At 39.9% G+C, this 21239-nt stretch overlaps 1 long non-coding RNA gene across 1 annotated transcript in view; it reads left to right on the forward strand.

The window, feature by feature from the left end:
* The first annotated feature begins 11774 nt into the window (after nucleotides 1-11774).
* The window catches only part of LOC143693994 (uncharacterized), a 43044-nt gene continuing 33579 nt past the window's right edge, over nucleotides 11775-21239 (forward strand). Inside the window, exon 1 of the long non-coding RNA XR_013182179.1 lies at nucleotides 11775-11940. This is a non-coding gene — a long non-coding RNA (uncharacterized LOC143693994). The remainder of the gene's footprint in view (nucleotides 11941-21239) is intronic.

Genomic DNA, 21239 nt, shown 5'->3' on the forward strand with positions numbered 1-21239 from the left:
ACATGTGTCCCTGTTAACTGGCTAATCAACACTTCTAAATACCAGGGTATTTTGCTAATGTTCTGGAACACAGTTTTTAATGAATTAATTAAATTCTACATCCATCATTTGTTAAAGGGCTGTTCTCTGTCATTTTGAAGCCATTCCTCCTTGTCCTGTTACTACATGTTCTTCAAAAATCCCCTCTCCATCTTCCCCAGTAGGCCAGTTAGATCTCCCCAAAGCCTTCTCTGCTCCAGCCTGAAAAATCCCAATTCCCTGTGTGTTTTTGAGGGGAAAAGTACATGACAACACATTCAGGTTCCACAACTTCATTCCCCAAAAATGTGAGCACATAGAGGAGGCACATGGAAATTTTTATATGGAGGCTAAACAGCCTCTATATCAAAAGCTTACTAAAAATAGAGATATTGGAGTTCCTCTTAGCCCAAGCTGATGGAGAAAAATGTATTTAGAAAGATTTCTCTTAAATGTAAGTTAAATGCTTAACCTTAAGTGCGCTTGATGTTGCATTAATGTTTAAAAGATTGGCATGTTCAGACTGTCAGTCAAAAAGCAGAGGAGAAGATGAAAAATCTGCTGCAGGCCCCTGCAGAGCTCCAGTGTCGCAGACATCTTTCATGAAAAATCCTTTCTTAGGATTTTTCCTTGTGAGAAGCTGCAGTTTCAGGAACCAAAGTAAACAATGGTTATCTGCTGCTGTGGAATGCAACAGGTAGACCTGTGATTGGTCTCCTGTGGGTGTTTGGATTTCTTGACCACTCATGGCAGAGCTGGCTCTTGCTCTGTCTGAGACACAGATCTTTGTTATTCATTCTTTTCTATTCTTAGCTTAGCTAGCTGCTGAAGAAACCTTTCCTTTCTATTGCTTTTTAGTATAGTCCTAATGTAACATATATCATAAAATAATAAATCAAGCCTTCTGATCATGGAGTCAACATTCTCGTCTCTTCTTCATCCTGAAAACCCTTGTGACCACAGTCACACTCCAGACCATGGGCTGAGTGCTTGGAAAGCTGCCTGGAGAAAAGGACCTGGGGGTGCTGGTGGCAATGGCTGAGCATAAGCCAGCTGTGCCCAGGTAGCCAAAAAGGCCATTGTCACCTGGCCTGTGCCAACTGTGGTGTGGTGTGACCGTGTTCACAGGGGTCTGAGGATGAGGGAAGAGACGAGGATCTGACTCCATGTTTCAGAAGGGTTGATTTATTATTTTATGATATATATTATATTAAAACTATACTAAAAGAATAGAAGAAAGGATTTCATCAGAAGGCTAGCTAAGGATAGAAAAAGAATGGAATGATAACAAAAGCTTGTGTCTCAGGCAGAGAGTCTGAACCATCTCACTGTGATTGGCCATTAATTAGAAACAACCACATGAGACCAATCCCAGATGCACCTGTTGCATTCCACAGCAGCAGATAATCATTGTTTACATTTTGTTCCTGAGGTCTCTCAGCTTCTCAGGAGGAAAAATCCTAAGGAAAGGATTTTTCATAACAGATGTCTGTGACAGTGTGGCTGCAGGACCAGGGCAGGGATTGTCCCCCTTTGCTGGCACTGGTGAGGCCACACCTCGAATTCTGTGTCCAGTTCTGGGCCACTCATGACAAAGAGAGATGTTAAGGGGCTGGAGAGAAGGGAATGGAGCTGGGGAAGGGTCTGCAGCACCAGGAGAGGCTGAGGGAGCTGGAAAGGGGCTCATCCTGGAGAAAAGGGGGATCAGGGGAGACCTTGTGGTTCTGCACAACTCCTGACAGGAACATCCAGGAAAAGAGGGCAGCTGAGGGTGGGTTGAGTGTCCAGCTCAGTTCCTTTCTCTGAACATGCTCCAGCACCTCAACGTCTCTCATGAGCCTCAGACTAAGATCAGGCTCAGACCCTGCACTACTGGTGCCTCTGTGACTTACTGACACTTTGGGGTCCATTAGTTCTCTAAACATCCCAGCCCTCTACTGGCACTCCAACATTTATTGTCTTACCTTCTTATCTACTCAAAAAAACTGAACTGCCCACACTGTTAAACTATCAAAAATATTTTTGGCTTTGGCCACTGAGCGTTCTTCCAGATGGTTTCCAGAAGAATATGGCCGTTGGAAAGGGACAGAGAGGATTTGAGCAGACAGCTCACCTGGATTTGGAGTCAGCAGGGTTCACTAGCACAGGTCTGGATTCTGGATGACCATAGCTGTTGAATAACTCTGAATAACTAAAGAGCAGTCCCAAGGATGGTTAATTCCTATTTCAGATGTAGTCATTATGCATCACTGATCAAACAGAGCAGAATAGGAAAAATTGTTTACCACCTTGAAGCTAAATCATGCAAGCCATGATTCTTGCTTTAATATGTATTTAATCCTTCTGTTGTGCAATGTATCTTGCACCTTCTAATGGCTTTTATCTTCTCTCACCCCATTTTAAAGTTGTTAATTAATCTACCTATATAATTGGCATTCACACAAATTCCAGGTATCCACATCCACACAATTCATGAGATTTTATATTTCAGAGACATATTTAGGAATTTTGCAGTTTCTGTGTCATTTCCTACTGAATGCCACATGTATCTTTTCTGTCCAGCACTATGTAAATATTACAAAGACCTCCACAAGTTCTTTGAAGTGTTACAAATATCCAGCTTGTTAGTCTAAAGTACAGCTCCTTCTCAGTTACTGTGTTAAGCTCATTATTTCAGGCACACAGCTATGACAATTAAACTTGTCATCTGTTCAGCTTCCATGGTATTCATTTCTCCTGTGTGCCTTTCCTTTCCTTTGTGCCCACCACCTACTTAAAGAAATTGGAGTAATTATTTTTGTTTGGGTTTTGAGCCATGTTTTGCTGACCAAAGAGAAATATGGCTCAAAAGAGAGCTCTTTCTCTTTGAGCTCTATAACATTTTGTCAAAAAAACCCACAAAATAACCAAGAATGATGGTTTATAATTATAACATTTGAAAGTAAACAGAATAAATCAGCATTCAGCTCTTAATTGCTCTCTCTGCATTAAACCTGCCCACTGTCATTTATACTTCCCTAAAGATTTCAGTTCTAGCGCTGTTTTTCATTTCTTCTGGATCATGGACCAAGGAACTGCCCATCCCAATTATGCAGAGAGTTATATTTCAAATTTTCTTGTATCATCAGCTCTGCAGTTGACTTATTTTACAGCACTGGGTTGTAAGACAGACAAGCAAACGACAAGGGAACAATGTACAAGAGACTCATATTCAGTTTAGTCCTCAAGTGTGAGATTATCCTACAGACATTGCTGCTGAGAAATCATTGTGTAATGAATGTCTCTGGATCCACTCACATTTAATGTTACTACATAATCTTGCTAATAAGTACATGAGGGTCCCTTTTAAAATATTTATGTTTTTAAAATCAAATATGTCTGCTTTGGGACTTGTTTGAAAACTCATTGCTTCAGTGACTGGAGAGAGTTTTGTTTCAAAGTGAGTGCAGTCATGGTCACTTTATTCATTTCAATGCCAGCACTTTTGTTTAACTTCCTTCCATTTTTTAAAAATCATTTCCGGTTAAAAACAACTGATCTTGCAAACCACATTTTACAGAAAGCCTGTGTTTTACAAAAGTGAAGAAAACAAATTCTGGTTATACGTCAGACTCTGTTTCATGATTATTGAGCAGCTCCTGTATACACTTGTCTCAGTGCAATAATCAAGATAGGAACTGCTAATAAACTGGCTGAGAAGCATAGAAAATTGTATGTGGGGATGAAAGGAAGATAATCACACCCAGAGTACAGGCCCAGTGATCAGGCTTGTTGTGATGATAGAGGTGGAAAATATAAATAAAGGAGAGGAAGGGTAATACTTCACTTGTTTTAGCAAATATAGAAAGTCAGTGTCGAGAAAAAAAAAAAGATGAAAGGGCCAAAAGCTTTCAAACACTAAAAATAGGAGAAAAAAGTAAAGGATCTACTGACAGCAAAGGGAACTGGGGCAAATATCATAGTGAATGCAGTAGTAACAAAAGGAGCAGAAAGAAAACTATATATAATCAAAATAAGAAAAAATTATAGTATTATTCACACAAAAATTTCATATCTGTATATAAGGGATTAAGAAATGGCTTTTCTGAACCTTTACAGAGAGAAGACTCTGAAAGCCTATGCAAGGCAGTGCAGAATCAAAGCAAACTCTCTCCAAAAGCTCTGAAATAAAGCAGTAGCAAAGTAAATATATTCAATAGCAAATCCAGGTGTGTGGCTCCCTGCAACCAGCAATTTGCACAACACAGTACATTAGTTCCCAACCAGCACAAGAGCAGAACTAATACCAAATAAATGCAGCAGCACCCCTCTTTTTTCCCTACCACTGAGCCAAGCAGTAAAAATTCAGAGCAGCCCTGAGTGATAAACATCTCTCCCTCTATAAATGCCTGGCCCGTTGCTAATGGCAACAACTCTGTTCCTAAAGTTAGCTGAGCTCTTACAGTGGCAAATTCCATGTCCTCATGTAACTTGCAGGATTCAGCTCATCAGTTTTGCCAACTCCTGCAGCCATACAACTGCATTTAAGCATAAACTTTTCCTTTCTCTTTGCACGATGTTTATTAAAGAAAAATGGAGTTAGAGCCTGAGTTGTAGGATCCTGAACATGAGAGTGAAGTCAATATTTTATTATGCCATTTTATCCCATTTTGTGCCATTTTTTGGTTTTTTGTTTTAAATAATTCCCTACAATACTGTAGGACAGATCCTTTAATTCCAGATACAGATGGATGGAAGCAATTCATCCAAATTATGGGGCACAGCTAAAAGAGGACTTAGGTTTAAAGCATGTGTTACTTAGGGTTTCAAACTGTGGTTAGCAGATGTTTGCTGAGATGATGTGATGTGAGAGGCAAACATTGCATTAATTTATGGTTGTAGTTTTGCAAAAAAGATACACACCATATCCATCCTCTGGGGTAAATGAGATGTTAAAAATAATCCCTGATTTGTGAGCCCTGCTTTTGGTTTTAGAGACTCTTTCATCAAAGTCACGAGGAGAACTGAAGTTCCTTACACAAGAATTATTTATGACCAATTCAAAAAGAGTTTTGTGAATGTCTTATGGTATTTGGATTTAAGTTTTGAATTGCAATAGCTTAGAAAATTGTGAGTGATAAACAGGATATCCGAATTGTTGTATTAAACAGTGCTTAAAATTTCCTTTTAAAAGCTAATTTCAAATTTCATGCTAAATTTTTTAGAAGGAAAAAACCGCATTTCAGAAAATGACCTTTTCCTTGTAATTACAAAACTATGGAAGCAATTAATTCCAGCCATGTAGAATCTTATGATCATTGAATCATTTAGGTTGGAAAAGCCTTTGAGACCACCAAGTCCAGCCCTTAACCCAGCACTGCCAAGGCCACCACTAAACCATGTCCCCAGGTGCCACATTTAAAAGGTTTTTGAACTCTTCCAAGGATGGTGATTCCACCATCAAATGATGGTGACAAAAAAAAGATAGATGGGGAAAATGTCAAAGTATCAGTTCATAACCTCTACACTTGGAGCTTCATAAACTGTAGAGATAAAATACAAATTATTGCTTTTCTTCCTTTATGGCTTTTCAAGGGAAGGCATAATTATCTAAAGTCAACACTGATTGTCCCACTATAAAAATTATTACAGTCACAACTTGGAGCCTTAAAGAAAATCAGGAGCTGGGGCAATAAAAAGCACAGTATGCAGGGGTGTCTGCTCAGATCTGTCATCAAACCTAAACTGATTTCAGGGTAAAAACAAATCAATGTGCTTAATAACTCGAGGTTGGACCTGTCTGTTCTATTCTGAGCAGTTTTCTGCCAAAGAGTGTCTGGGACTGTTTAGTGAGGGTAGTTTTATATGGATGCTCTATGGGTGTGGGTGGAAGTTTGGTGGCACACGCTTCCAGCTGCTGTTCCCGAGTGTGAGACATGGAGATGAGAGCTGGGCGAAGGGAAAACAAACTGGAAAATCACAGAATGGTTTGGGTTGGAAAGATGTTCAAACCCACCTCATTGCACCCCCTGGCCTGTGCAGGGACACCTTCCACCATCCCAGGCTGCTCCAAGCCCCATCCAGCCTGGCCTTGGACACTTCCAGGGACCCAGGGGCAGCCACAGCTGCTCTGGGCACCCTGAGCCAGGGCTCCTCACCCTCACAGGGAAGAATTTCTACTGCAAATCTGCAAATCTTACCTAAATTCCCTAAATAAATAAGGACATGCTCTTTTTTAGTGTTTCACTGTTAGCAAGGCATGATGAGTTTTTATGCAGGTTTTCCACAGGCTGAGATGTCTGCACCTAAACCAAAAAGAGCTGATAAATAAGATCATGGATGCTACCAAAAAGCTCTTGAGCTTTACAAGCTTTTACCTCTTGTCTCTGAAACACTTTGCAGCTGTTACTGCTTGTGCAGCACACTTTCCTGCCAGGTAAATAGAAATCTGCTTCCTATAATGCTTTGCAAGCATTATTTGCTCCCATAAAACATGAATAAAAGCATAAAATATGGAGGAAGATATAATTTTATAGTGCATTAAAAATAATAAAAAAAATTAACAAGCATGACAGGTTAACATTTTACAAGCATCAAAGGAGCAGGTGAATTATGGCATTATAGGCAGCAGAAAAAGCTATCCTGTGTTTAGCCTTGGAGCTCTTTATTTTTCCAGACCATTTCTAATTAGAGTCTTGAAATTAGATCCTGCTAGCAAACCCCTAAATTACAGGGAGTAAAGAGGGGATTCAATCCAGATATTTTTCCAAAGCACAGGACTTTGAGCCCAACACACTGTTCTGCATACAAAGCACTGGAGTTGTACAGGTACAGAATGATCATAAAGAGTAGAAAAAAAAGTATAGGTGTTAAAAAAAAGAGAGAAAAATAACAGTTCCCCATGCAGGCAACCTTTTGAGTTCATTTGCCAAAGGAGGAATTGCCATGTTGTGCATAGGGCCAAGAAAAAAAGGGGGTTTTCAGAAAAAAAGGTGAAATTCCACATCAGTGCGCATAAGAACAGAGGTGCTCAAGATCAAGAGCTAGAAAAATAATATTCTGAGCCAGGAAAGGGAAGAGGAAAGGAAAAGGACAGATGAGACAGAGAAAGGGTAAAGAGTGAGTAAGAGGAGAAAAAAAGCAAAATCTTGCTTGTGTCTAGAATAAAAACCATGAAACCTTATATTGATAAAATATAATCTGGGCCAATACACCATTCCAAGCAACAGGCAGGGTGCCTTGGGCAAATCTTTCTTTTTACTGACACCTCACAGAGGGTGTAAAGATTTACATGCACCCCTATGAAGAAACAAGCAAACTTCTGCCTTTAGGTGAAGTTAAACTGATCCAGGGTGATTCCTTTGGGAACTGAGGCAGATTATTCACATGATTAAATCCCAGGGTTTTAGCAGAGACACAGCAAGGAAATCAGTCCTCTGAAGGCAGTGGCACAGGTTGTCCCTTTGTTTAGTTAAGTGAGGTCAGTGCTTCTCCAGGATTCCAGGGGGCTCTTTGCTTTTCCCACTGACCTGTTATTTTACAGTCAATGAATTTACTGGTGTCTGTAACAACACATACTCTGTAGTGCTGGAAAGAAATGGGCACTTTCCCTCCCAATACTTTTTTTTTTTGAGAGTTAGTGATAGTTTTCTACTGTTTAAAAAAATAGTGAGGACAGGAAATATTGGAATAAAAATAATTAAAAGGAAAATACATTACTGAAATGCTGAAAGATCTCATGTGGGGAAGATGTAATAGGTAGGGAACTCACGAAGGGCAAGTCAATTTCTGTCCTTTGTCCTATTCCATCTGAGAAGACAAATAAATAACAGACTCCCAGAGCAACAAGAAACACAAGGACATAAAGGCAGAGGAAAATTGAGGGGAAAGATCCATTAATTTTCTTTTAACAAAGGGGTTATTTCAGTACTGGGACAGAGATGAGAAATGGCTCTTGGAGTAATTCAATCTTGAGATTTTGGACATCTGGCCTGAGTGGGTTCAGAGAAGATAGAGGAAGGTTTCTGCTTCAAGAGGGGACAGTCCAATAATAACAGCATCTGATGTTTGTCAGAATTGTTCCAATAGTACCAAGCTTTATGCTCTGAAACTGTCAGTCAAAAACAAATTGCAGCAATGACAAGCTTTTGATGCCCATTTGATGGGCAGAAGTGATAAAATATATGAAGGGTTCGAATGCAAGGTGTCACTATTCTAGTGAGTTGAACCAAACATTGCAAAAATGAAATGGTAAAAGGAGATGTAGTCAGGACGAGGATAATTGCTGGTGCCAGAGACATTGGCCTATTAGCACAATTTCAATTACATTTAGATCTCACTCCTGGTAGAAGATCTAGTACAGAAAAAAAAAAAAAGATACCTTTTTTTGGTAGCAGGAAGGGAGATAATCTCAGACAATATGGATTGAATAAAGAAAAATAGCAATAAGGAAAGAGTTCAAAGAGTCCCATTGAATTTGCTACGCTAAGAACTGAAAGACCAGAAAATTTCAGTGGGGCAGGAAGATGGAAAATCTGTGAGAGTTACAGTAAAGCACAAAGTACAGCTGACACCCATGCTTAGCAGAAGAAAAGAAAGAGGATATAGTTTACACCAAAGGCAGAGGATTCTACAGGACCATGCCACTTTCCCAGGAAAATAAAAATTATCTGAGGACTTTTAGCCTTAGGTAGAAGCAAATCCTTATTTCTGTTGTAATAGAAAAAAAATAGCATGAACAGAATGTTGAAAATCTTAACCAAAAGTTGTCCTTACAATTTAGATCATAATTTTTTATGCAGTCTAATAATGAATATTTATAAAGGCAAATTAAAATATATACAGGAATGCAGCATATGGTGTTTGTGGTCAGTATCCAGATGAACTGGAGAAAAATGAAGTCCTTGGAACAATATAATGCAAAGACTGATGTTTTCCCACTGTGCAGACAGCAAAAGAAGGTCAAGGATGCATCAGCAGCAAAAAGACAAATTACTGAAGAGATGAGGCCACATGTCTTTATGGGAACAGAAGAGCAGCCAAGAGAATATGAAATCAAAGTTGTGACATCAGCAATTCCAGCAGCAGTCTCTGACCTCTGTATTTTCCTACTGGAGAAGGTAAAAAAAGAGCAAAAGAGAATGAAAGATATGACAGATAAAAGTGCTTAAGGACTCATATGCAATGAAAGCCCCAAAGCTCAGCAGAAAATTAGCATATGTATGTGGAGAAATAAAACAAGCTTCTTATATTAGCTTGTTTATCAGAAACCAAATACTCCCAAAGTTATATACTTTGAAAGTCCTCTTGGCCTTTCTCCTCCCCAGCTTTTTCATGGAAGAATCTAAGCATTAACTGTATTCATCATTATATTTGGAAGATACTGGTGTCAGCTGGCTCCCAGTCAGCATCACTCTAGCAACAGAAAAATTCTGAAAAAGAAATCTAGGATGCTGCCAGGGTTGCTTGGCATCCTCTGCCAAGCAGAAGATGTGTTGGTTTATGACAGAAATAAAACTGAGGATGATGGATTTTGAGCTAGTTTCAGCAAGCTGGCCTTGCTCTGAATGAGGCTGCTACCTGTGACAAGGAGCAGATAAATGTGTGCTGTTTATTATTAAGAAATGGAAGTTCTGGTGAACCAGCGTGTTTCTGCAGCTCCAGAAAAAGCTCAGCAAAGTCTGTGAATGCAGCAATGTTTCAATCACCAGAAAGGGCAGATTTTGGAAAGGAAGTAACAAGGTCATTGAGCATAATTAAAGAAGTATTGATACATCTACCTCTTCTGTGGAATATTCTGTATTCTGCCTGTGATGCAGAGGTAATTGCAAGGGATGCAGAGTTCTTTGGTATATCTATATCTAAATCTGTCTCCATCAAAGAAAACCTGTCTGCAGACAAAAAACTCACACCCATATAGTATCCACATTAAAAAAAAAATCAGAGAAATAAAAAAGTGGTACATTCCAGCATGTGTAGGCTGCTCAGAAACTCACAGAGACCTCCAAAAGGCCCAGTCTTTACATGCTTGGCAGTTTGATAACACCCAAACAGATTGAAGCATCTCTGCCCTTAGAGAACTCCTGTTCCACAAACAACTTTCTCTTTTAGATTCAGAGACTGATCAGAGATGGTGCTTTCTTTTAATCTTTGTTAGCAGCAAATAGTCTCAGGGAAAGTCTTTGCTAAGCAAAACCTCATGTGAAAGAAGAGACTTTTGAGGAAGGTGTTCAAGGAAATGTATGCTAATATTGACCTGACCATACTCTTTCAATCAATATAAATCACAGCTATTAATTTTTTTGTTAGTTAATCATTTATTCAATGTGAATCAAATGTATTCAGTGCTGCCCAAGAAGAGAGAACCCAAGGGATGAAATGGCCACAGTATTAAACACAGGGATTTTAGGATGAAAGCGTTGTGAATTCTCTGAGGTTTCAGAGTTTTTCTCCTTTCAGAAAATCTGTTCTCCAAAATCCTGCAAGAGCACAAACAAAGACATGACATGAGTGCAGCAGTTTGTAGGGTTTGACCAGGATGGTTCAAACCTAAGGAACAGCTGGGAAGAATATAACATGGGAGGAAAAATAAGCAAACAAGAATGAATATCCAAACACACCCCTGTCCCCAGGAAACAGCTGCTAATATCATGAATTTCTGCAAAACTGCCTGAGAGACCTGGGCAGCAGGAAGCAACAGCTTTTTTTTTTTTTTTTTTTTTTTCTGTGTGTTAGTCTGATTTTTTTTGAGAGGACACACACATACATTATTGTATGTATTATTTCTCCAAACATACAGACCTGGCTGTATTTTCATGGTTGTCAGCTGCACAGGTCATGCAAAAAACTAAAGCTAATTCTTGCCAGGTATGAAATTCCTATGATCTTCATAGAAGGCTGCAAGCCTTTATTAGCACCTCTGAAATCCTCAACAAAGAAAAGGCAGAGTTGGACATACCTAAGGGAAACAAAATGTAAAAATCAGGAGAAGCTGTGTGTGCAACAATTATGATGTATTGATCACCTGAATCTGGATCCTCTCCAGCAGAACAGGTGATAAGTATATTAGGAATGTCTGTAATTGAAGCACTCATTAATATTAAACTTCACAAGTGCAACCAGAAGGAGCTGTTGGAGCAAAATCCCAAGATATACACTTGGCCACTGTAATGGTTGACAGTAGAAAAAAAAACAAAAACAGAGAACCACTCCTAGAGCAAAAAGATCATTTTTTCCCCTTAAAAGTCTTAGAAGTCTTTTGGTACTCTTTGTCAGAGCTCTTACTTGTGATGGCTGCACAAGTATTTCTTCAAAGGAATGAAGTGCTGCCTTCTTACTTCCCTACTGCAGGTAAGACAAAATAGTTAAGTTAGAGTGATACCAGGAGGCAGAAGCAAAGAGGGGTGTCCTGCCCCCAGTCCCTCTCTCAGTCTCAAGGAGCTGCACATAGAACAGATCCAACCTAGTCTAAGCTCAGAATTCAATTCAGATTTATTTCTATGGCTGGATGAGAAGATACATCAATGCAGATAGCTTTGAGTCATTTGAAATTGTTTCAAAGCTCTTGCTTTAAAAAGGCAGAACACATTTTAGCATGGTGGAGAAAAAAATAATATCCCAGTTTGCTTCATGGTAATCAGTTATTATTACCTGTTAATATTATCTGTTAGTTGTACCAGCCATTAACTCCCTTATAAATGAAATTCCTTAGGCTTTTTCTTTGAATGATGAGATGTAAAAAACCTGTTCAAAACTCCTGTCATCTTCTAAAGTAAACAGAGCAGTATGCACTTGAATTTAGAGCAGCACACAAAATGTCAATCATTGAAATTAGAGATCTGTTGCATGTAAAATTTTATGCATGAAAAGAAACTGTTCTGAAGCTCTGGATGATAGAAAATCTTCCCCTGCATAGTCACACAGTAAGAATTTTGTGATTTAAAGGTATTGTTTCTTCTTTGTCTTTCTGTTTTGTATAAGTATCATATTCAGTCTCGTTTTATGTATTTAGATGCTTGGCTCTGCATGGGTTTATCAATGTTTCTCTTCTGCTTTGTGGGAATTTCCTACCAAAGATTGATGCAAAATATACCTGCTGTCTGGATAAACACATTTCTATTCTTTTTTAGTATATTTTATTTTATGTCTTTTCCCTTAGCTTTTAGACTGTGTAGGCATAGCTTTGCACTGCTTCAGGAAATTGAAGTGCATCCCCTGTGTAAATTTTGTAACCCTTGGTTTTGTCTCTTTGGGAACAAGGAAAGGCTAGAGAGGTCCTCCAAAGAAAAGGAAGTTCTGCTATAAATGACAGAGAGATTAATTTGCTGAACTATTTTCTTATCTGTTAAAAGAAAATATATCTCCTGATTTTTCACTTGCATTCCACCAGCACCTGCAAATCCCAGTCCTGAAACAAGCCATGGCTTTCTTTGGCAGTGGGGAAGATTCTTTTTGCTCTGTTTTGGAGAACTGGTGTGGAGCATATTTGGTTTTTGTGCTCCATGACAATTTTGATATTTGTCAACTTTCTGTAATAGCCTGGCCTCAGCAGCTGCTCTGCATGGAGCCACTGTATGTAAAAAAATGTAGCTATACCCATCCCTCCATCCATCCATCCATCCATCCATCCATCCATCCATCCATCCATCTCTTCATCCATCCATCTGTCCATCTATCCATCCATCATCCATCCATCCATCCATCCATCCATCCATCCATCCATCCATCCATCCATCATCCATCTGTCCATCATCCATCTGTCCATTCATCCATTCCATCCATCCATCCCTCCATCCATCATCCATCATGCATCTGTCCATCATCCATTCCATCATCCATCATCCATCCATCCATCTATCCATCCATCATCCATCCATCATCCATCCATCCATCCATCCATCCATCCATCATCCATCTGTCCATCATCCATCCATCCATCCATCCATCCATCCATCTGTCCATCCATCCATCCATCCATCCATCATCCATCCATCCATCCATCCATCCATCATCCATCCATCATCCATCCATCCATCCATCCATCCATCATCCATCCATCCGTCCATCCGTCCATCATCCATCCATCCATCCGTCCATCCATCCATCCATCCGTCCATCATCCATCCATCCATCCATCCATCCATCCATCCATCCATCATCCATCCATCCATCCATCCATCCATCCATCATCCATCCATCCATCCATCCATCCATCCATCCATCCATCTCTTCATCCATCCATCTGTCCATCTATCCATCCATCATCCATCCATCCATCCATCCATCCATCCATCCATCCATCATCCATCTGTCCATCATCCATCTGTCCATTCATCCATTCCATCCATCCATCCCTCCATCCATCATCCATCATGCATCTGTCCATCATCCATTCCATCATCCATCATCCATCCATCCATCTATCCATCCATCATCCATCCATCATCCATCCATCCATCCATCCATCCATCATCCATCTGTCCATCATCCATCCATCCATCCATCCATCCATCCATCTGTCCATCCATCCATCCATCCATCCATCATCCATCCATCCATCCATCCATCCATCATCCATCCATCATCCATCCATCCATCCATCCATCCATCATCCATCCATCCGTCCATCCGTCCATCATCCATCCATCCATCCGTCCATCCATCATCCATCTGTCCATCATCCATCCATCCATCCATCCATCCATCATCCATCCATCATCCATCCATCCATCCATCCATCCATCATCCATCCATCCGTCCATCCGTCATCCATCCATCCATCCGTCCATCCATCATCCATCTGTCCATCATCCATCCATCCATCCATCCATCCATCCATCCATCCATCCATCCATCCCTCCATCCAAAGGCCTAAGAATGGAGCCTGGCCCCTGCTCTTCACTGCACAGGTGGAACCTGTGAGCCCCCAGTTCTTGGACATTCACAGGTTTCAGCCCAGTGTGGAGCAGCTTTACCTCCACTGGGCTCTAGCTGCAGATCCCTGCCTCAAATGCTCACATTCTGGCTGGGACTGGTGCTTCAGACCTCCAGGAAGGGTGAGCTGGGCTGAGGTGGCACAGAGAGGGGGCTCCCAGTCCCACATGGATTATAGCTGGAGAATTTCAGAGGGACGCTGAGTTGGGGCAATGTGACTGTTCCCTTCTGTCACAGACCTGAGCACAGCTTGATGCTTTTCCTGGCCTTGGGTCAAATATTTCCTTTGAATAGAAGGAGTCTTCCTCTTTCCAAAGGTAAGAATCTCTGTATCATCTTTATTTTTCATAATCTTCTGCTTTTATGCATTTCGAAGTGCCCAGCCAAAGGGACTCTTTTTTTACCTTCATTTTTTTCACACCTTGTGAGCACTTTTGCTATTTCTGTCTCCCTTTCTAAGTCCAGGGGTGAAAATGCTACAGGCCCTGAATTATCAGCAAGCTGATCATCCTCTTGGTCTCACTTCTTTATATCCCTGCTGGGATATTCAGGGTACTCACATCAGGTCTTGCAGGTTTTCCTTGCAGGCAGAATTAAATGATTCTGGAGAGGTACCAGTAAAAAACTACAAATGGCAGCACTGCTGAAAAAAAATCTCTAGTTTCCTTAAACTCCTCTGTTTTGCTTTAATTCAGTTTCTGTGGTTTGCTGTTTTCATAAATATGTCCTTTATGCTTTCACATTGGGTGTCTCATAGGTGGTGTTAGGGAGGAAGGAGTGTGAGTTATTTCCCCAAGATGGAAAGACAAAGGTTTTTTTTTTCTTGACCTTGTTAGTTTAAAATATTTATAACTATATGAATAATTCCTCTGAACAATATCCCATAACTCTGGGAAAATATAAAAAAATTCTCACTTAAATTAATTACATTTTGGAGCTCAGCATCTTTTTAATATTATTTTACCTCAAGTAATCCAACTGAAATTTAATTGAAGGATTTTTTAATTAAAAGTGGAGAAATGAAACAATTGCAACACTTTTTCCAACCTCAAAAATCTATAAATATATTTATTTTGTCTCAAGAAAACCAGTGAGAGGGAGTTACAAAAAACATCCTCCCCACATGGCTATTTCAGCTGTGCAGCTACATGGAATAATTCACAATCAAAATTTACTCATGTCTTGGAAAATGCATCTCGTTTTTCACCTCAGGGATCTGTATGAGAAACCAGTGCGAGCAATAAGAATTTCACAGCTGCACAGTGGTATCACACATGAACCCTGATTTCTACATGCCTGCCCATTAAATACTGGCTGTCACCTGTAATGGTAGGCAGATATAAATGAGGACACTGATGGCTAAAATTTGGGGCACTCACAATTCCTTTCCTAAATAAATATGCATTTCTTATGTCTGTGGAAAGCAGTTTATGCACAGTTTCTGCATTTTCAAAGTGCAGCTAAATCTTATCCTCATAAACTTGGGTTCTTCTGATGGGATTCACAGCTTTGGACCTCTGTTTTGTTTAGAACTTATTTGGCTTCAGCTGTTGGAGCAGTGGAGCACATAATGATGTGTAATTCAGTTATCATACCCCAAAAAGGAGTACAATGCCAATAGCTCCATTTTATGTTCTAATCCATGGCATGAGAGTTCATCTTCTGGTCTAGGCACCACAGCTGGAACCTGCTGGAAGCTCTAGACATCTCCTGTGGCAGCTGTGCAGGGCTGGGTCAGTGTTCAAGAAAACAGCTACAGAAGGAGGAAGCAGCATTGGATACAAATCCCTTTTTTTCAGGTAGACAAACACCAAAACAAAAGGTGTTCTAGGTTTGAGCTCCCCACTGGAGCTAATCTGGATCCTTCCATCTTTCAGGTGTGTTCATTAGCAGAAGTAGAAGGAACAACCTCTCTCCTTTCTTCTGACTTCGTCTCATTTCTAGGAAATAATTTAAAATTATTTTTTAAAGAAGAAACAAGTGTCACCATCATATTTTCTGAAAAATCCCTTTGCCCAGGATTTTTCTCCTGGGAAGCTGAGAAGCCTCAGAGAAAAGGAAAACAATTCTTATCTCATTTGCCTCTGCTGTGTTTTGCTGCTTTGGAATGTGTCTGGAGATTGTTTACCCACAGGTGATTGTTGCATTGGATTCTGCTGGGAGTTGTTTTCACTCTTTGGCCAATCAGGGCCAAGCTGTGTTGGGACTCTGGGGAGAGTCACAAGTTTTCATTATTATCTTTGTAGCATTCTGTAAGTATCCTTTCTGTATTCTTTAGTACAGTTTAGTATAGTTTAGTTTAGTATTCTTTAATATAATATAGTATCATAAAGTAATAAATTAGCCTTCTGAGAACATGGAGTCAGATGCATCATTCCTGCCTTTGTCTGGGAACCCCACAAATACAAGAAACAGGTTCATGTAAAACTAGTGTTTTATGTTGAAGGTGTCAATGTGGATTAGATGGGACTTAGAATCAGAGAATCACAGAATTACAGAAGGGTTTGGGTTGGAAGAGTCCTTAAAGACCATCTGCTCCCAACCCCTTTGCTGTGGCCAGGGACACCTTCCACTATCCTGGGTTGCTCCAAGCCCTGTCCAGGCTGGCCTTGAACATTCCAGGCATGGGGCATTCATCTGAGTCCAAGTCTCTGTGGCACATAGTTCTTAACAACAAATGGAGTCTTTGGACATTTGAATGTATGTGGAAAATATCATTTTACACACACATCCCCTTTGCAGTTTCTGCACTGATTTGTCAGAAAGGTTTCTCATCCAATAGTCCACACAGAACAGTGATTCCGTGTTTGACTTACTGGGAGAGTCACAAAATTTTTTTGTGTCTTTTGCATGAAAACTGACCCTATGCTGAGCTTAAAATTCCTCCTCAACAGCCCTTGCAGAACACATTGCTGAGGGACAGCAAATCCTGAAAAGGAATAAGGGATTGATGGTGCTGTATTGTAGAAAGAGGAAACTAATTAGAAAACAGAAGGTTATGAAGAGATACTGAGAGGGGGGATCAACACAGAAGTCATGGAGGAAGAAGCTTCCTTAGAAAGATGTAAGGGAATTGGGGAATAATCTGAATCCTACATACAAAACACTGAAGAAACTTATCCTTCTGGTGAGGAGAGGATCCAAAGGTTGTCTGGTAAAAGAGGTCAGCTCCACTGTCTCTTTCCAAGAGAAAATTAAACTTAAAAAAAGGAAGTCTTACTGGCATATGCTACAGAGACTTGTTGCCTCTTTTAGCTTTGTGATAGATTTGATGCTTTCCATATTTTTGGAAGCCAGAGAATGTCTCATCGTCAGATGCTGAGATTATTTTGTACCTAAAATAATAGGTATAAAAATAGCACCTGATAAAGCACAGATGTCTCCTTGACTCCCACTCCCCAGAATGGCAGGGAAGCAGCTCTGTGATGGCTCCAGCTATGGTGTGACTGCTCCTGAGAGCCCAGACACACTCAGCCACTCGGCTTCGTCAGTGTGACTCAGATCTTAAATTACGAGGGATGCATTGGCAATGTTCAAGGGTGCATTTTAAAGTCAAAGCAAGCCCGTAAAATGTCCAAATTTGTATATGCAGAGCAGTCTTGTGTCATGTACTTCCTGCTGTCTTCAATTACACTAATAAAAATTTCATTTAGGAAAAGAGGTTGGATATAAAACTGGATAAATTCTTTGAGTTCTTTTTTTTTTTCTTTTTAGATTATTTATTAGTGATAACAACGAATGTACTGCTTAAGGGTAATGAATCTTATTAAATGCACTTTAAATTATCTCCTAAATTAATACAGGAGAGCAGTTCCTGTGCTAAAGACCCACATAGGACTGGCAGAGGAACTAATATTTGCTTCCTGTGGAAGACTCCACATTGCCTCCAGCTAAATTATGTATATCCAATCAAATTCTTGTTCCTAATAGAGATGTAACATATGTAAGCAGCTTCAAATGTTATGTACTACTTGCAGGAGTTGTCTGTGGATTTCATTCAGAAAATCTGCCTCTTCACTTCATGCACCTTCTATGTGTTAATCAGTTTGTTTTTTTTTTAACCTATTTCTCCACATATTTATCAGACCTTACTTGCTCTGTGACACAGGTCAGTGTAATCATGCTACATCAGGATGAGTGAAGGGATTTTGTCTTCAGGGATAGAATTACTACCTTAAGATACAAATTTATTTTGGAGGTGAAAGTCAGATATCTAAAATTTAAGCAGTGTGTGCATGTAGCTGCCTGAAGAACACACAAATTCATATATTCCCCAGCTTCTCCAGTTCAGCACAGGACATGCCTAACTCTCAGCTTCCCTTCTCCTCTCCTACCTCTGCTCTCATGAGCTTGGCTGTGGCCCTAGGGAAGTATTAGATGTGACTATAATAAGGGAATACTCAGTGGGAATGGTTATTTGCATTCCCTTTAGCCTGGGTATCCCATTAATATTCTGGCTTTCAAACACACTGCCAAGTTTGAATTTAAACGCATCTCTGTGTCTCCTGTGCACTACCAGAGGTGAGCTACCACAAAAAGTCAGACTCATTTCAGCTCCTGAACATGAGAGAGAGAGATTTAAGGGAGGATTGTTAGCAAAGAAGACTGAGGAAAAAGTCTGGGAAAGTGAGAAGATTAGTGGTCAGGTTTTATACTCAGGAAGGTTTCCTTTTCTGTATTGATGGAGTGAATAGCTTCCTTCATCTCCTGTCACATGTAGTAACATTTCTGATGACACAAAATGAAGGTTTTTAGCCAACTTCTCAGCAGTGTGGAGGTTTTCTAAAACTCCTGTCACCAGAGCCAGGCTGTGCCTGCTGCCCAGGGTGCTGCTAAGTCTCCTGTGACACTGAAAAAAAAAAAAAAATCAGGTGCTGCAAAGGAAAGGCCAAACAAATTGTTGAGCACAAACAAAATTAGTAAAAAATACATCAGGTGCAAAAAGATCAGAGAATTTTCATTTCTTCAGAGGCCACAATGATCCAAAACTTTGGTATGGTATGAGATTTCTGTACTGACTTTAACTGTAAACTAGTAGTTAACCATAAAATGCACCTTAGAAATTCACTGAACCCATTTCAGTATTTGAATAATTTGTATAATTTCTAGTCTTTCTTGATGCTTAAAATTAATCTTTCCCTTGAATATTTCGAAAGCAAGTTACTACCAATATTATTTGGAAATAGATTGAGTTCTTGGAACTGTAGTAAAGTTTTCTTTCTTTTTGTTAAAGTTTTCTTTAAACATTCTTTCATGTTTTCACCTTTTTCTTAGCAGTTGATATATCACATTCACACTTGTTTGTCTTACAACTATCACTGTCATCAGCAGCCAATGTATTGATCTGCTGCTTTTTCCTCTTCATAGTTGGTGCACAGAGAAATTTATTTCCATCTTGAGCTGTTCTAGCAGTACACATTTAGAACAGACCAATTAGAAATACAAGGGCAAAGCAGCTGATAACCAGACCTCTGCTAGATCCCCTCCTTTAAAATTCCCTGTTTCATTTTCCATGATACATTTTGCACCAAATTAAGCAGTCTGTGAGCACTTGCTCTAAGTCCTGTGCTCAGCTGCTTTCTGAGCTGTCATATCTGATCACACACAACCAGGCCCCTCAATTTTCATGGGTTCCTGGTTTTCCTGACTGCCTGACATGCAAAATTTTGTCCCATAGTGAACTCCTGTTAAGGGCAGCTGCAGAAGCTCAGTGAGCAAGGCATGGGAAGATCATTAGACCATAGAATGGCCTCTCTGTAACAGAGAGCAGGGGATTCCACCCAGGGACTCCACTGCAGGGCTCAGCACCTCAGAGCATCACATGGAGACTTCTGCACAGCCTAAACTGATAAACAAAAACCAAGCAAACTCAGTGATTTATTAATTTTTTTTATTATTTTTCTTAAGAGCAGCTGAGAAATTTGGGGCTTGTTCAGCCTGGAGAACAGAAAGCTTCAGGGAGATCTTTTAGCACCTTCCAAGTGCCTAAAGGGGCTCCAAGAGAGCTGGACAGGTACTTGGGACATGGATCTGGAGAGACAGGACAAGGGGGAATGGTCATCATGATATTTTCTGAAAAATCCCTTCACCAGGATTTCTTCTCCTTGTTTACCTGCTCTGGAGATTATTTATCCAAACATGTGAATTGTTTTTAATTAATGGCCAATCACAGCCAGCTGTGTCAGACTCTCTGAGTCAGTCACGATGATTTCATATTATTCTTGTCCAGCCTTCTGATTTATCTTCTCTCTTTCTTTAGTATAGTTTCAGTATATAATAATATCATATCATATCATATATCATATATCATATATCATATATCATATATCATATATCATATATCATATATCATATCATATCATATCATAAAATAATAAATCAGCCTTCTGAGAACATGGAGTCAAATTCTCATCTCTCACCTCCTCCTGGGGACCTCACAAACACCACAGGGAATGGGCAGAAACTCACAGAGGGTGGGGAGAGATGGGAGAAATTTTGGGGAGAAATTTTGCCCTGTGAGGGTGGGGAGCCCTGGCACAGGGTGCCCAGAGAAGCTGTGGCTGCCCCTGGATCCCTGGAAGTGTCCAAAGCCAGGCTGGACAGGGCTTGGAGCCACTTTGGAGCCAGTGGAAGATGTCCCTGCTCATGGCAGGGGAATGGGATGATCCTTAAAGGTCCCTTCCAACCCAAGCCATTCCGTGATTCTGGGGTTCATGGAGCTGATGGGAATCAGTAGTTCCACCTGATCTCCAGTAGGAGTTGTCCATGTTCTGCAGTTTTAAAAATCAGGTTTTATTTAATAGCATTACTTCCATGCAGGAGTAGGTTTTCATGTACAAAGGAATCATCAAATTTCTGTGAAAAATGATAGATTTCATAAAAGCTTCTAAAAGCTTTTTTTTTTCTGTCAAACAAGATAACATCAATCCACACAAAAAGTGCCAAAAGAATTTAATGTCAGCATCATTAGGATATAAGTTGTTATGTCCATACTCTTGCACTTATGAGTACATTGATAATTTTGATTTATAGTAGTGTTATCAGGAAGTTGGAATAATATTAATTTATTAGGAGTATCCTGTAACTAATAAAATAAATATTAGAAAAAAAAGGATCTCCTGGATAAAAAAGGTACCACAGGACAGGCTCTCCCCTTCAATGGTGCAAAGACTGTGACCTGTCATAATGATTTTATCAATAATATATCAATTAATAGTTAAAGCTCCATCATTTATAAACCGGAGACTCAAATAGGTCTTTCTTTAGACTGTGATGACACCTTGGCAATGAGGGAAGTGCTAGATGGAGAA

Source organism: Agelaius phoeniceus, chromosome 4, assembly GCF_051311805.1.
Source record: "Agelaius phoeniceus isolate bAgePho1 chromosome 4, bAgePho1.hap1, whole genome shotgun sequence".
In the NCBI taxonomy this organism is placed as follows: domain Eukaryota; kingdom Metazoa; phylum Chordata; class Aves; order Passeriformes; family Icteridae; genus Agelaius; species Agelaius phoeniceus.